The sequence below is a fragment of the Gobio gobio genome (genome assembly GCF_949357685.1).
Source record: "Gobio gobio genome assembly, chromosome: 3".
Lineage (NCBI taxonomy): Eukaryota > Metazoa > Chordata > Actinopteri > Cypriniformes > Gobionidae > Gobio > Gobio gobio.
This window is the reverse complement of record NC_137099.1, coordinates 6,425,496-6,442,554: the sequence shown is the minus strand read 5'-3', so window position 1 is coordinate 6,442,554 and position 17,059 is coordinate 6,425,496.

Below are 17,059 nucleotides of genomic sequence, written 5' to 3'. Positions count from 1 at the left end.
AAGGCTTTTTACTTTTGCATCCTATTGAGTGCCTTGACTTGGATTTTTTTTCCAAATTCCTTTTCAACATTTAACCCTTCCAAGAGCACCAGAGGATACAAGGGATTCCAGCAGCGCTCCAGTTCTCTTTTGTCTATATTTAAAACAATATCATAACATTATTTAATGCAGTTGTAATTTTTTTGTGTAAATAATTTAATTTGATTTGTAACAGCCCTATAGTGTCTTATTGCAATTTAATTTCTAGATCAAATAAAAAATACAATAAAATGAAAGCTGAAGCGTAGCCTATATTTAAGATTAACATTAATTAAGATTATGGAAAAAATGCCCTTTATAAAAGGTAAAAATATCACAAATATGCAGATTTAAATATGTCAAAGCTGATTGAACACTGGTGAGAATATTGCTTCAGAATAAATTATATTTACAATACAAAAAAAATAATAATAATTCCGGAAAAGCAAATTTTTTTACTCGGACAAGTGAGTGACAGATTTACTTGTCCGAAGGTTGTGTTATTTTTTACATCTAATTTTATTGCCGCTTACTCGCTATGTTACAGTATGTTTCTGCTACACAAATATTTGAGTGGTCAAGGAAAATTGAGTTGAAATTACTTAAGGGTGCATGTTGAAGACATGTCAAGTCTATTTGGTCAAACACAAACTAGATGAGTTCAGTCTGATGTAAATAGTTGCCTCAATTTTGTGGAGTAAAACCAAGGTGATATTTTTTACAGTGTTTCTTTTATTGTTTTACTTTTGATATTGGATTACAATGGACAGTATTTATACTGGTACTTTGTCTTTTTCGACAGAATTAAAATTTTGCCTAAACTCTCCCTGTAATGCCAGCAGTAACGGAGGCGTAATGTATGACTCAACAGAAATAAAGGATTCATTGACAATTTGCCTGAAGTTTGAGCCAAAGCAGTGGATTGCTGTCCTGTTCTCGGGAATTAAGGTCAGACTGGATGAGCTGGAGAGGTTAAGACTCTTGGTCTTGTTTATGACAAACAACTGAAGCTCGCTCAGACACGACGCGAGCCAAACTCATGCCGCTAAAGTATGCTTATAAAATAAAGCTGCTCTCATATGTGTTTCAGTAATAAGGAGGCGAGCGAGCGCTCTTGCCGGACTCTCCAGGGGCCTCAAACTGCAGGGCGGTAACAGCTTTGCCAGAGCGGCCCACCGCCTGCAGGATTGTTGTGTAATTCCCCATGCGTCCGTTTGATACATCTCTTCCCTGTCTGTCACTGATGTATCCGTGGAAAGACACTCAACCCTAGACTGCTTCCAGACCTCTGGGGCTTTTGCAGCTCTTTATTCCAGACGTCTCCGGTCCACCTGTTCTCTCACAAAAAAAATAAAATATTCAGGCCCTTCATAGATATGACACGTTTCAATTTTGTTCACTTTACTTGAACATATATAATTACGAGTAATATGTATTTATATTATAGTCTAACATAAAATATTTAAAAAGTGTCATCTATGAAATGTATTTAAGTTTGATCAACTGAAAATACATGATTTTTTTTTGCCTCTCTTTTTGCCTGTAACATTTTGTCACAACTTAATTTAATTATGTTCAATCAACCTATGAACTTGATTTGTGTTAAAACTAAATGAAAAAATGTTGTTGACATAACTAACTGGGCAGTGGATCTGTAGTTCCCAGCATGCTTAGCAAGGGACTGCATTAGGCTGTGGGCACTCAGTAATCTATGCTGTCAGGAGTGACACCAGTCTTTTCTTATTTGTTCATTATATACATTGTGTAAGATGAAGAATGAAACTGCTTATAATTGATTTTCCAGTTATTTTTTTTTATTTAAGTTTGACAAGCATAAAAAAAATAATTTTATAAGTGTATTAATTTCATTTAAACTGTATTTGATTCAACTGAGTTGGACCAACTCAATTACATTGGCCCAAATTGAGTTGAGTAGGACACACTCAATTACATTTGCCCAAATTGAGTTAATAATAATAATAATAATAATAATAATAATAATAATTTGTTACATTTATGTATTTTATGGGTACTCAAAGTGCTTTACATATAGAAGGGGGGAATCTCCTCATCCACCACCAATGTGCAGCACCACCTGGATGATGCGACGACAGCCATTTTGTGCCAGAACGCCCACCACACACCAGCTTATGGTGGAGAGGAGACAGAGTGATGATACCAATCAGTATTTGGGGATTATTAGGAGGACAAAATGGACAGATGGACAGAAGCCAATGGGCAAATTTGGCCAAATTTTACTCTTTATTTTTATGACCACAGAGAGTCAGGACCTCGGTTTAACGTCTCATCTGAAGGAAGGTGTTTATTGACAGTATAGTTTCCCCATCATTACACTGGGGCATTATGACCCATACAGACCACAGGGTGAGCGCCCCCTGCTGGCCTCACTAACACCTCTACCAGCAGCAGCCTAGTTTTCCCAGGAGGTCTCCCATCCAGGTACTGACCAGGCTCAGCCCTGCTTAGCTTCAGTGGGAAACCAGTCTTGGGTTACAGGGTGATATGGCTTTTGGCCGTTCGAGTTGGACCAACTCTATTACTCAATTACGTTGGCCAAAATTGAGTTAAGCCACCTCAATTATTCAATTACAGTGACCCAAACTGAGTTGAGTTAGACCACCTCAATGACTCAACTATGTTGGCCCAAATTAAGCTGGACCAACTCAATTACATTTCATTGCATGAATTAGTTTTTTATGATTTGGGGCTACACATATTTGTTTACTAAAACTGAGTGTTTGTTGAATAGATACAGTAATCATATGTAACCAGAGGTTAAATTGGGCCGGAGCGCACCGGAGCGCAGCTCCGCCTCCTCAGGTCCACAACACACCCTGCTGGAGCTCAGCTCCGTCTCCTTCAGCACGAAATATTGTTATTAGACTTTAATTATTGTTCGTCTCCTGGCAAATACAGGCTGAATGGAATTATCAGACGTCATAATGCATTAATCGCTGCGCTGCGTTCTCTGGTTCAGCACCGCGGCCACAGCCATCAGGTAAAACTGTCACAATTCTAACAGTGAGTTACCATGGAAATCCGCGAATGGCTAGAGCAGCGGTCGGGAACCTATGGCTCGCCAGGTCTCTCACACTTTACCAACATATCTAACATTTACTAACATGATCGATAAAAAGATTAGACACACACATCAACAGAGATCCGTTCTCTGCAGAAAAAAAGCAGCCAATTACAATTCCCTTGAACAGCCTACCGAAGTTAATGACAAGTTTATGATAATAATATTAAAGTTGTGTGTTCAGTGCTGTTCGCGAGTGTCATGATAAAATAAATAATAGAAGCATGATAAGTCACGAAAGACAACTGAATTTCTGACAGGATGCTGTGCGCGCGCTAGCTCCGAGCGCAACACGGACAAACGGACACGCGCACTATAGCCTTTGTCTTCGGTTGCGCGCCTAAACGGCCAAATAAACACAGAATTATATCAAAATGCCAAGTCGAGTATTCACATAAACATAGTAGATGTAAGCACTGTGGGCGTTCACACACACCAAGAGGATTTATACTCATCAGTTGGTCAACCTCACAGTGAAAGTCCTGCACAATTAATTCCATATTGCAACTTATTTTTTGTTTGCTGCATAATTGTTTGTTTTTAGTTATGGACCTAATAATTACTACTGTTGACATTTTATTGAAAAAAAAAAAAGCTTTTTAATAATAATTTTATATAATTTTTTACTGTGGCTCTTTTGGAAAAATGCATTTACCAAAAATGAAGAAAAAAAATGGCTCTTTGGTCAAAAAAAGTTCCCAACCCTTTTCAGGGAAAGACGAAAATGAAAAGACTAGTCAGAGCTCATCTTTAGGGGGGTATTGTCAAATAATCTACTGTGCCCACTGACATGGTTTTGAAAGGTACTTATTATTAATTTTTTGGCCTTCAAACTTATTAAAAATGCACATAATGTAGATCAGAGAAATCAAAATTTTCTCGGGGGACCATTCCCCCGAACCCCCCTAACTACCTGATATTTGGGACCACACTGATTTTAAAAACCCTGCTTATGGCCATAAGTGAACTGTAAAATATTTATCTTTGTTTGAATAACTACTCAACCCTATCTTACACATTAATACTGGAAAAAGAGCCCCTTTGTTGTAAAAACACATTAAGTATTTTTCCGGCGCGATTTTTAATGACCATTCACCGTGAACAAGGGCTCCCCCTCCCTACAAAAGCCAATTTAACCACTGTATGTAACAGGCTGAATGTATCAGCTTTAAAAATGTTCCCACTCTAGCATTATTTGTGGTTTATTTAAAGAGGCCCTATTATGCCCTTTTTCAAAGTCTTTGGGCTGTACTAGAACTGTTTTTCATGCTTGAATGTTCAAAAAAACATTTACTTCCCCATATTCTCCATTTTTTGCTGCTCCTCTCTTCCCAGTCTGTCAGTAACGTTCTGTTTAGTTCCCATCTCTATGAAGCCCCTCCTTCTTGAAAAGCACAATGTGCTCTGATTGGTCGGCTGGACCACTGTGTCGTGATTGGTCAAGCGCCTCGAGTGTGTTTGGGAAAGGTCCCGTCCCTTATCATAACCGCCATTTTTAACACTACTAGAGAGAGAGCCAGAGAGAGTTGTGGGTGTGTTGATCCCTCTCTCTCTCTCTGGTTGCTCGATTGTCCTGCTGATCCCTTCAGCACCGATGAGAGTAAGTGCTTAAAGTGAGCAGCTGAGCTGGTGTAAAGCTCCTGCTATAGATTCACAGTCAGACATGGCCAATGAATGCGCAGCGATGGCTGGCTGTTTTGATACGATTTCTTTCCTGGCTGTATTCCTCCTTGTCCTCCTGCAGAATGATAATCTCATGTTCCTCTTTGATGTCCCTCCTCCTCTGGGTTCTTATTTTGTAGTGGTATTTGGTTTGTTGCGCATTAGTTTCAGTGTCTAGTGTTTGTCTGGTGGGTGTTGTGTTGTTACACCTTTGGGAAAACAAGACAGTCTTTCCCTTTGTTTCCTGTTTCCTTTATTTCCTCTTCTCTGCCGGAATGACCAGGAGCAGATATAAAGCTAAAAAAAAACTGAGATGCAGTCAGCCTTAAATGGAGAGAAATAAGAAAATTATGAGTTTAATAAAGAGCTGTGCTTTTCATATTAAAAGTGTTCAAATAATAGGAGACACAACCAAATAATAATAAAAAAAAACAGACAATCCTGAAATGCAGCATTTAAGAAGTGCATTAAATAAATATACCATTTTAAAATATGTATATACAACTTTGTGTGTTTCAGGTAAACCCTGCGTTATGAGGACAAAATGTCCCCAGAAAAAGGGCAATATCCAAAATCTGTGTCCTTGTGGTGGACTTTTTGTGCGTAAAGTTTTCTGTGATGGATAGGGTTAGGGGATAAAATATAGTGTGTGTGTAACGCCCAGTTAGACTCTACCTCCTTCAATACACACTTTTCTCTGGTGCTTTTTCCATGGCTTTACAGGGAGTGCAGAATTATTAGGCACGTTGATTTTCTGATCATATTTTTTTTCCAGGCACATTTGACCAATTCCAAACCACAGTAATCCTAATAACTACTATTGATTTAGTATATAATAATGTATAAGTGATATATAATTGTTCATGAAGGCTGGAAATGAAAATCACCTTATATTCAGGTGTGCAGAATTATTAGGCATGTTTTCTTTTACAGATAAATTGAGCCAAAAAAGAGATTTAACTCAGACTGAAAAGTCAAAAAGTATTAAATGCCCATGAGAAGGATGCAATACTAATGCAATACTAGACATTGCAGTTAAGGCGTTACCATTGGACAGTGAAATGCTCGTTGGGTCAGCAGGATCTGACAAAAACAGGTGGTGAAGAAAAGACACCTGTTAACTGCAAAAGAATTAAGAATTAAGGTGAAGAATTAAGGGTGAAACCATCAGTAACCCTTTAGTCTCCAGCGCCACCATTTTCCAGAGCTGCAACCTACCTGGAGTCTCCAGAAGTGAAGGTGTCAGGATCTCAGAGACTTCAGTTAGGTAAAGAATCCTAAAAAATGACCCCCACTAGATAAGAATCACAAGCTGAAGTGTTGTAAAATACATTAAGGTTTTTTATAGGCTTTATGGACAGATAGGTTGATTGTGACTCTTGAAGGACCAGCACCACATCCTCTAGTACCACTGTTTGAAGAATTCATCTTCCAGAATCTGGCAGTACGTTTTGGGAGTTCATTTTAGTCCATCCTGAAGTCCGTTTTGCAGAGATGGACTAAAAATGAACTCCCAAAACGTACTGCCAGATTCTGGAAGATGAATTCTTCAAACAGTGGTACTAGAGGATGTGGTGCTGGTCCTTCAAGAGTCACTCTCAACCTATCTGTCCATAAAGCCTATAAAAAAACCTTCTTCATGTATTTTACAACACTTCAGCTTGTGATTCTTATCTAGTGGGGGTCATTTTTTAGGATTCTTTACCTAACTGAAGTCTCTGAGATCCTGACACCTTGCACTTCTGGAGACTCCAGGTAGGTTGCAGCTCTGGAAAATGGTGGCACTGGAGACTAAAGGGTTCCTGATGGTTTCACCCTTAATTCTTCACCTTAATTCTTAATTCTTTTGCAGTTAACAGGTGTCTTTTCTTCACCACCTGTTTTTGTCAGATCCTGCTGACCCAACGAGCATTTCACTGTCCAATGGTCACGCCTTAACTGCAATGTCTAGTATTGCATTAGTATTGCATCCTTCTCATGGGCATTTAATACTTTTTGACTTTTCAGTCTGAGTTAAATCTCTTTTTTGGCTCAATTTATCTGTAAAAGAAAACATGCCTAATAATTCTGCACACCTGAATATAAGGTGATTTTCATTTCCAGCCTTCATGAACAATTATATATCACTTATACATTATTAAATACTAAATCAATAGTAGTTATTAGGATTACTGTGGTTTGGAATTGGTCAAATGTGCCTGGAAAAAAAATATGATCAGAAAATCAACGTGCCTAATAATTCTGCACTCCCGTAGTTGTTTGGTGCCACCCAAAATTGATGCATTTAAGGTACGTTTAAATACCTCTGAACTTGCAAAACCTCCAATCTTCCTTCAAAATTAAACTTCCTTTTGTGATTGGATTATTAGCCTGAGTCCGACCCCCTCGGCCAGAGCTCGCCAGCTGTTCGTCTTCCTCAAAGGTGTGAGCGAGTGAACAACAAGCTCATCAATATTGGGCTTTCCTGCTGTCGCTTACCCACAGAGCGAAGTGTTTCAGTTTACCCACAGTGTTGATCCCAGAAACCTGCTTGTGCTGCTTTACCAATAAACTTCAGCTGGTGCATCAGCGGGCAATCCTCCCTCATATAAAGCTTAATTTCATTTTAAAGGAAGATTTTCTGTGTTGCAATCCAGCAACATCAGGTTAAAGAGAAGCTGTTATTGCTTTATTACATGTTCAACTTTCTTTAGTGTGTAATGTTGCTGTTTGAGTATGAAAAATGTATTATATTAAGAGTTATATGGCGTTGCTCATGTCTAGAGGGTAATGGACTCTGCATTTCAGATTTACCGATCTTTTATACTTTTATAGATCTGAAGGTAATAAGTGACAAAAAATGTTGGTATTCATTGCAGAATTTATGCTAGAGCTTTCATTTCCAAGTGTCCAACCAAAGGAAACACTGGTCACCATAATGGTGACTTCAAATTTTTTTTTTTTTCGAAAATCAACATCAATTTATGAAGTCAGCTTAAGTGATGTCCTCTCAAATTTTTCAGTTCTATTGACAATTCAACATTCAAGATTACTTTGGGAAATGAGTGAATGCAACTAGAGAACGATAACTGCAGACGTGGAGGAAATGAGTCTCAAGAAATATTTTTTTGCTTGACAAAATGGCACTCAAACCAATCAATTTATCTTAACTTGTTTTTTTTTGGAGTAAACAAGGCATAGTAGTCAGTGTCACTGTTTCTGAACTCCCAGAAATGCCTCCTTTGTAGTCTTGAGTTTAAACGGACATGTCACAATATTCCTCATTTAAATAATTAATATGCAGAATAAAGGGGCGGGGCGTAGTTGAGTAGTTAGTAGTGTGTTGAAACTGGCGGTTATGGTAAGGGGCGGGACATTTCCCAAACACACTCGAAGTGCTTGACCAATCACAGCACACTGATTTTACCGACCAATCAGAGCACGTGCTTTTCAGAAGGAGGAGCTTCATAGAGACAGAAACTAAACGGAGCGTTACTGACAGACTGGGAAGAGTTGGCGCATACACTGAAAAATCTAATTAGTTAGACTTACTTAAAAAAAGCATGTAAACAGATTGCCGAATATTTATTACTTCCCTTGACAAGCCAGACCCACATCAAGATGTTGGTTCTGGAAACCCACCATTGACAGGGCTCAATCCGAGGGGCGGGATAAACGGTTGTCTTTCAAATTCCCTCTGCACGCAATTGGATAGTGCCATGACCGCCACAACCAACCAGAGTAAAGAAGAAGGTGAAGCTGAGCTAACATTAGTTGATAGACTTTCGCCATTTCCGGTCAGCAAAACTTTGAACATGTCTTCTTTTCTTAAGAATGACTTCAGTGCCGTTCTTTGTTCTTTTCTCAAAGAAAAGCTTAGCTCCAAGTCTTCCAGAGTCGGTTCCAAAGCCGATTCAAAAGGTCGATGTTCTTCAGCTTCTTTGTTTACGAATAGCACGCAGAACCTCCGCAACTCTGCCGTGACGTGCCATCATTATGTTAAGCCCGCCCACCGACTCTACACACGCTGTGATTGGCCTGACCAGAGTTTGGTTTTTCCAGCTCTCAGGTCTACCGAGAGTTGCTAGACTACACTCGCGGCAAAATACATTTTCTGCCGCTAAGGTGCATCTAGATTTCTAGGCTATACTTCCCTTCCTTTGAAACCAAATATCTGTGATTTCTTGTTGCATCGATTCATCAATAGGAAGAGAAATACAATAATATAAATGAAGTTCTGCCAGAAAGACTCGGAAGGCAAGATGAAGTAACAATGTGTTAATTTGTTAACAGACCAGCAAGTATTATATTAATAGTTTGTTGGCATAGGCCCTGTCCGTAGCTCACGTCTAGAGGGTAATGGACTCTGCATTTCCTGCCTGAAGATGAAGGCAGAGGTGCAGCCGACCCCAAAGGAGGTATGGGCAGGGACCATCCTGGTGGTGGGGGGGAGGATGGAGGTGAATGTTGGCTTCATCATCTGCGAACTCAGACGTGTAAGTACCGATCTTTTATACTCCAAGTGTAGAACATGATAGATTAGATCTGAAGGTAATAAGTGACATAACATTTTGGTATTCATTGCAGAATGTATACTAGAGCTTTAATTTCCAAGTGTCCAACCAAAGGGAACACTCATCACCATAATGGTGACTTCAAACAAAAACATTTTAGGAAAATCAATTTATGAAGTCAGCTTAAGTGATGTCCTCTCAAATTTTTCAGTTCTATTGACAATTCAATATTCAATATGACTCTGGGAAATGACTGAATGCAACTAGAGAATGAGTCTCAAAAAATGTTTTTTTGCTTGACAAAATGGCGCTCAAACCAATCAATTCATCTTAACTTTTATTTTGTTGAGTAAACAAGGCATAGTAGTCAGTGTCACTGTTTCTGAACTCCCTGAAACGCCTCCATTGTAGTCTTGAGTGTGAACGGACACGTCACAATATTCCTCATTTAAATAATTAATATGCAGAATAAAGGGGCGGGCCTGGTTGAGTTAGTTAGTAGTGTGTTGAATCTGGCGGTTATGGTAAGGGATGGGACATTTCCCAAACATACTCAAAGCGCTTGACCAATCACAGCACACTGATTTTACTGACCAATCAGTGCACATTGTGCTTTTCAGAAGGAGGGGCTTCATAGAGACTGGAACTAAACAGAGCGTTACTGACAGACTGGGAAGAGTTGGCGCATTACTGTTCTTATGTAGTTTTTTTTGTTAAATATAGGTTCCTAGAATGCAAAATCGAGCCACATAACAGCACCATGAAAAGGGGAAAATGGCAGAATAGAATGGTAGGCCCATATGACAGACACATCAAGAAGGAGCACAAGAAGCAGAAGAAAAGCAGACACTAAAGACGGAGCTAAAGAATCATTCGAGTCAAAGCCTGGGTAGATCTGCCATTGATAGGGGCTCCCGAGACTCTAACATCCCAGCTGGAAGAATGGCTTAAACAAATCCCAGGATATCTGGAGTCAGAAACAGTGCGGTCTGATACTGCGATGAATCCACAAAGCCGGGACCCGCTGGAGGTTGAACGAAAAAGATCACTGACAAATAGGCTGAGGATTTATATTTATATCCCTCTAGTGCATACATTATACAATAAGATGGTTAATTCACTTTTCTTGCATAGAATGGATTTCATTACTAAAGTGCAAAACACATTTTGAAGAATACTATTTGAAAGGTTTTTTTAGGTATTGAAAATATGCACAAAAAAGGTTTTTTTGTGTGTTAATTATGTGTTAAAAAATAACAATATAAAAAGCATAAGGTATAATATAATATAGTATAAACTGCAATGTTTTTTTTGTTTTTTTTTATAGATGTACTGTATATATTCCCCTTTTATCCTGCTTGTAGGCCTCAAACTAATTTAAGCAATTCTTCAAACCATACAAATACCGTATATGACTCAAAATGGTTTCAAATGAAGTTTGCTCACTAACAAATATGAATCATATTTTTGGTGGGTGAAAAATCGATACAAATTGCTTTCAGGGAAGCTCTCCAGATAAATATGCGTCCTTCACATGGTTCACAGAAGCAGACAAAGATGTAGAACGACAAAGAATAAAACATTTGAATGGTTTATTCAGAGTTGTCCTCCGGTTTATTGACATTTTATGTACATCATGTTAAAAAAAGTTAGTTTGAGAGGCAACAATGTGCAATGTATATGTATATATATATATATATATATATATATATATATATATATATATATATATATATATATATATATATATATATATAATACACTACACTAGTGTAATACACTACACTGTAAGAATTTATATGATCAATAAGTTATAACAACAACATATGTTTTTACATTGCTTTAACTTTCAAAAAACTTTTTTTATGAGCTACAGTATACAAGAGTCAACTATTCTTGTATGTCAGTTTAATGCATTTTAAAGGTGCCATAGAATGCATTGAAACAATATTTTAAATTGTTCTCTGATAACATAGGAGGTATGTGTCTTAGGTAAGGGCAAAAATACTCCAGAAACGGTTTTACATGTCTATTTACAACCCTAGGATTTGTCCCAAGAATGAAATAGGCTGTTATTACCTTATCTGGAAGGGTCATGAATAATAATGTTGAGCTCTGCTCTGATTGGCTGTTTCACAGCAAGGCTCATTTCAGGATCTCACACAAGTGCAGTTATTCAGCAAACACAATCGCAAACAGCACAGAACACAGACCACCTTAATGACATTTTAAGCAGAAAATCTCGAATGGAGATTGCTGAAATGCAGCTTACTTGTGTATTGCTGTTTTCAGATCATCCGCATGCAAGAGAGAAAGAGCTCTTGTGCACATGTTTGCCAGATTGCACATTTTAAGTAAAACACCGGATTGAATATGTGTTATTTTAACAGAAAAGCTCTGATTTAAATTATTGAAATCTGGCAACCGCAAGCATGAACGCTCGAATGCTCCTCTCTTTCCCCTGAAAAAAACCAAAGAATGCTTTTTGGTCTTTTTTGTTTTTGTTTTTAAAACTACATTTTAGTCTTGTCTTTTTTTGTCAGTGATATTGCATGATGATATTGTCACAGTTGTCGTTTAAGGACGTTTGTGTCATCTCGTCTTGTATTAGTCATGGAAAAAAAGGTCGTCAACGAACATTTATAATGCACGTAGGTGATTTTTAATTGATATTTCATGTCGATATACAACTGCACACTTAAAACTGATCGTAGTGTTTAAATATTTGTAAGACTGGCGAATTTATAGAACAATGCAAGGAAAACTAACTTTACCGCACTCCGAGAGTCCCCTAGTGGTCAGGAGCATTTCCATTGTGTTGTGGCAATTTCGTTGTGTTGTGGCATGATTTTGTTGTGTTGTGGATTTTTCGTTGTGTTGTGGCTTTATTTTGTTGTGTTGTGGATTTTTCGTTGTGTTGTGGCTTTATTTTGTTGTGTTGTGAACTTATGTATGCTTTTTAAATTTCATTGTGTTGCGCACTACTGGGCCACCGTATAAATGACTTAAACATCCAAGTTGATTGTACTAAAAAGGCAGTGCCTCAGTGGTTCATGTGAGTTGTTTATCCCCGGTTCCACCTGACCAAGTGTCGAGGTGACACCTAACCCCAGACGAGCTGGATGGCATCTTACATGGCTGACACCGCCGTCGGTGTATGAATGGGTGAATGTGATGGCCATGGGTCTGTTGAAAGCGCTATATAAATTAAAGGGGTGGTAAAACACATTCTTTTGAAGGCTTGATTGTGTTTGTGGGGTGCACTGTAACATGTGTTCATGCTTCGTTTTAAAAAAAATTGCCTTATTTTTCATATATTTGACCTTTATTCTACACTGCTCTGTCCCTCCTTGTAAAACGGTCTGATGCTTTCCGGGTTCTATGAAGCCAGTCCCTCAAAAATACGCAGTGGGCTCAGATTGGTTAGCTGGCCCAGTGTGTTGTGATTCGCTAACCGCAGTGCACGTCGGAAACGTCACGCCCCTTACCGGAGGCTGTTCAGTATTAGAAACAACGGCGTCAATAAAACCATATGAGCTCGAATCAGACCCAGAACATTTGAGTGAAGATGATCGAGCAGAACCTGTTCAATCCTCGAGAGTAAAGACTGCGGATCTATAATGATCGCTACTGAATGGCACTTTAACTTTTGTATTTTTAGAACGATTATAGCCAAATATCTGTCGCAAGAACTAACCCAAAACAAACACTAAGCACTGGCTTTAACTAGTAAGTTAGCCAAATCACACACAGAACCATGTTTAGCATGCCTGTAGATAAACAATACATAAAAGCTCTAATCAAAGAATCATTTACACTAATGTCAGGTTCGCTGTTGAGATTTTAACGTTAGTGTTTGTAACGATAGGTGTTCGTCGGATAACGTTAAGTATGAATGAGCATTTAACAGACTGGTTTGCAGAACAGCGTTGTCATCTGTTTACTTCCTTGCTACAACCTATTACAGGAAAACACATCGATGAAAAATAAATCAGACTTACAGGTTGTGGCCCATAAACAGCTTCTGTTTGTAAATCCAGCTTTCAGGACAAGCCGTTGTGCATATCCTGTATTGAACTCGCGAAGTTTGTGGAAGATTGTGTTGTCCTCTGTGAAATGTGCAGCGCGCGCGTCGTGCATCCACGCACCGGCAGTGTTTTTTTCACGCAGCTGACGTTGTGCAAATCTGGTATTGAAATCGCGAAGACGGTGGATGCAGGGAGCCCTGCGCGCGCCTGATTCCCCGCTGACTCAAACACACGTGCATATAACATGCTGTATGTTAAACGCTCTGCAACGCACCCCCTTCCCAAAGAAGGCTGAACAGAGCAAGTACCCCAGACCTGCAATCCGGATGAAAATAACAGCGTTTCTTCGGCATTGCGGCAAAAACACAGCCTACTAACGCTTCCCCGCGGCGATACAAAATTGCCTCGCCCCCCTTATTTCATATTCCCCGGAGGAGGGGTTTATGTAAATATTGGGCCTGGTGATGTCAGCAAAACCTGGGTGAATGTGTAGTAGTCCCTAGCGGCCGTTTGCTGTAGTCCTTAGAAACTGATTTCTTTAAAAGCAAATATCTCCCTTTGCTTTAAACTTTGAACGTTGTAACTTTGCAGATGTTGTTTATGCTCAAGCAGCAACATTACACGTTAGCTAAAGTTAGAATAGTGAAATCGTGGTTTACCACCCCTTTAAATTTAAGGCAGCTTTGTTTTTTATTTTTACAATGAGGCTATAAAAAAAATCTACTTTTGCCAGGAGCCTTCATCAATAATTTCTTAATTAATTAATTAATTACAATAAAATACATTTATAATTATTATCGTCATCAACATCATTATTATTATTATTATTATTATAGAGAGTTTGTACATGGCATTCACAGCTGGCATTGGTTTTGCAATAGTAGCTGGAAAAAGTGGGAATAAAAGAGAAGAATCAGAGCAATGTTTTCCTTCTCAATTAAAACTCAAGTCCCCGTCTGTAATTACTCGCCATCACTGGAGACCTGCCGTAAAGTTCCTTTGACATTTTGCTCTACATGAAACATCTATTGTGTTTCAGCAGACGCAAATGAATTACCCAGCGGAGTTCACAATTAACTAGGCAACACGCTTTACACCGACGGATTGTCATAACCACATAACCACAGTGAAGGATAAAACCCGCGGCACGTTAATTATCTGAGTGACAGTTTTCACAGGTGTTTTTATTATTTTATTTTTCGAACTAAAAATAGGGTGATTTGCTGCTTTACAGTATTAACAGAAAATAACTTCACAGCTGAACACATGCATTGATTTACATTTTACTGAAGTGATAATGTATGTGCATGACTACCTGATAATACACCTGGATATACAATGCACTGTCAAAAACACTCCATAAACACAATAAATATGCACTTTTCTTTGCAAGTCAGTTTGGTAAGAAAACATGAGCCAATGTAAACCCAATACACAACACCAAAATAAGTAAATATGCACCTCCATGTATGTTCAATGCCGGTTCTTTAGTTCCTCAAAAGCTGTCGTTCCGCGTCTAGTGAAATGAGCCAGAGGCAGGGTAGAGTTCACCATGACAAGGCCTGTCAGGCTAGAGTTTAATTGCTGTTTCTCAGGCTGAGCGATCGCTGAACCACAGCTTTCAAAAGGGCACGCTATATTTAGCGGAGCACCTCACTTTCTTACTGTTGCTTTATAGACTCGTTGTTTTAATGCTCCGTGCTTAAGACTTAACCTCTCTTGAGCTCCGGCACTTCCCGCAGTAACTCCAGTTCAGATTAGGGGAAGGGAGATTATTCCAGCTGACATCCGAAACTGACAGATGAGAGGAAAAACTGGCTTTGGTTTCATTTAGGCAATACATATGTAATCTTGCACTAGGAAGACTTGCTTCTTTCCGTCTTTACATGGTGTTTGAACCAAATCTGCAGTGTGTGTACACAACCATCCTATAATGGTAAAAAATCCACCCATTCCGCTTTTTGTTATCCCAAAAAAATCATAAACAGTGTCTCAGAACAAGCCATTTCGCAGTTTCTATGCAATGTGACGTCAGATTTGCTTAGGCCCCGCCCACGACTACTGACTGACCCCGCCTCTCAGGGAGCTGTACACAGTCCGCCATGTTTATCTCCTCGCCAGAGCATTCAAGTAATAAATGTATTCTTATTAAAGCTACTAAAGTTATTCAGTCAAAAGCAGTGAGGGATTTTCTGTTTTTCTGTTGTTGTTTGATTCATATTAACAGCAGATAGCAGTAGGTACTGTATATTACGCTACTGTCACTTTAAGACACAGATCTAATACACACGTGATTTCTTTCCCTGCTGTTTACATTCACAGACATAAATGACTGTATTTATGTGAACTGTGTGTTTTAGACCTTGAGTGTATTTGACAGTTTAAGCGCAATAAGACGTGAAAGAGAGCTTAGTTTAATACTCGTGGGATGCTCCGTCTGACATTCAGCTTTCTGTGCGCGAGCTTCAGGTGTGTGTGCTCAGAAAACTATATATCAGAGGTTATATGGCTTTAAAACACATGTATATAATAAACTTTCATGATGACGAAGAACTGCAATGTCACGTTGAGCATGATAACCAAACAGATGTTTTAGTTTTTGGCAGAGTATCCGAGGCACGAGCTGTACAGGCTCTGCCCTCTTCTGGAAAGGGGGCGGGGATCAGCAGCTAATTTGCATTTAAAGACACATGAAAAAAATGGCATGTTTTTCCTTCCACTCAAAAATGGGCATTTACAAAATGGTATAATACATGATCTGTGGGGTATTTTGATTGATAGATAGATAGATGATAGACAGACAGACAGACAGATGTGATGACAGACAGATAGATTTAATAATTATATATATGTAATTATTATTATTATTTAGTAATTTTATAAGTAATGGTCAGTACATTTTCTTGATCATTCACCGCTGGAGCGAGTTAATTTTGGAGCCTGATCTCACTGTGTTGCTTGTCTTTGTGATCCCGTTCATGTGGTGTTCATTAGTATTCAGTGTACAGATCCTCCGTGGGGTTTTCCTCTTTGCCTGTAGTTGCTTTTCAGTCGTTTCTCATCCAGCTAGAACTGCTGTGAGGGAGAGGGGTGGAGGTGGAGGTTTTGGGATACACAGCGGGTCTGTCATGGGAACGGGACAGGAATAATGAAGCCATTCAGGAATGCCTGCGAGGGGAACTCGAGGGCCGGGACTGTGAACTGGGTTAAACATGTTTCACACAGGTGAAAGTAACAGTGGCATGTTTCAGATGTCAACACAGAGATGTCCTGTCTAGAAGGTCAGAGGATCAGCAAATGAGAAAGAATCAGGGCTTCTGTTAAAGGGACAGTTACCCCATTAACATAATCATTTAACACATGGGTTTGGAATGATGAATGACAGGCTGGTGACTAAATGATTAATATACACTGTAAAAAAAAATAGATTATCAATTTGACAACATATTTTGGTGAGTAAGTAAAGTTAAGCAATTTGTAACTTTTTTATAAGATATACAAGATTCAACTAATTTCTTCAAAGAGCACCTATTATGGCATTTAAAAAGTTCCAAATATTGTTTTAGAAGTCCCCAACAACAGTTTTGCATGCATGCAATGACAAAAAAGACTTTAGTTTTCTTATAATATGCATTTATTTTTACCTGTTTTGACAGCGATTCTCAAATGATTCCTTTAGTGATTCACTTTTCAAAACCCCGCCTTTACGTGACGCTAATCTGCGGTGATTGGTCCGATGACCCAGTCAGTTGTGATTG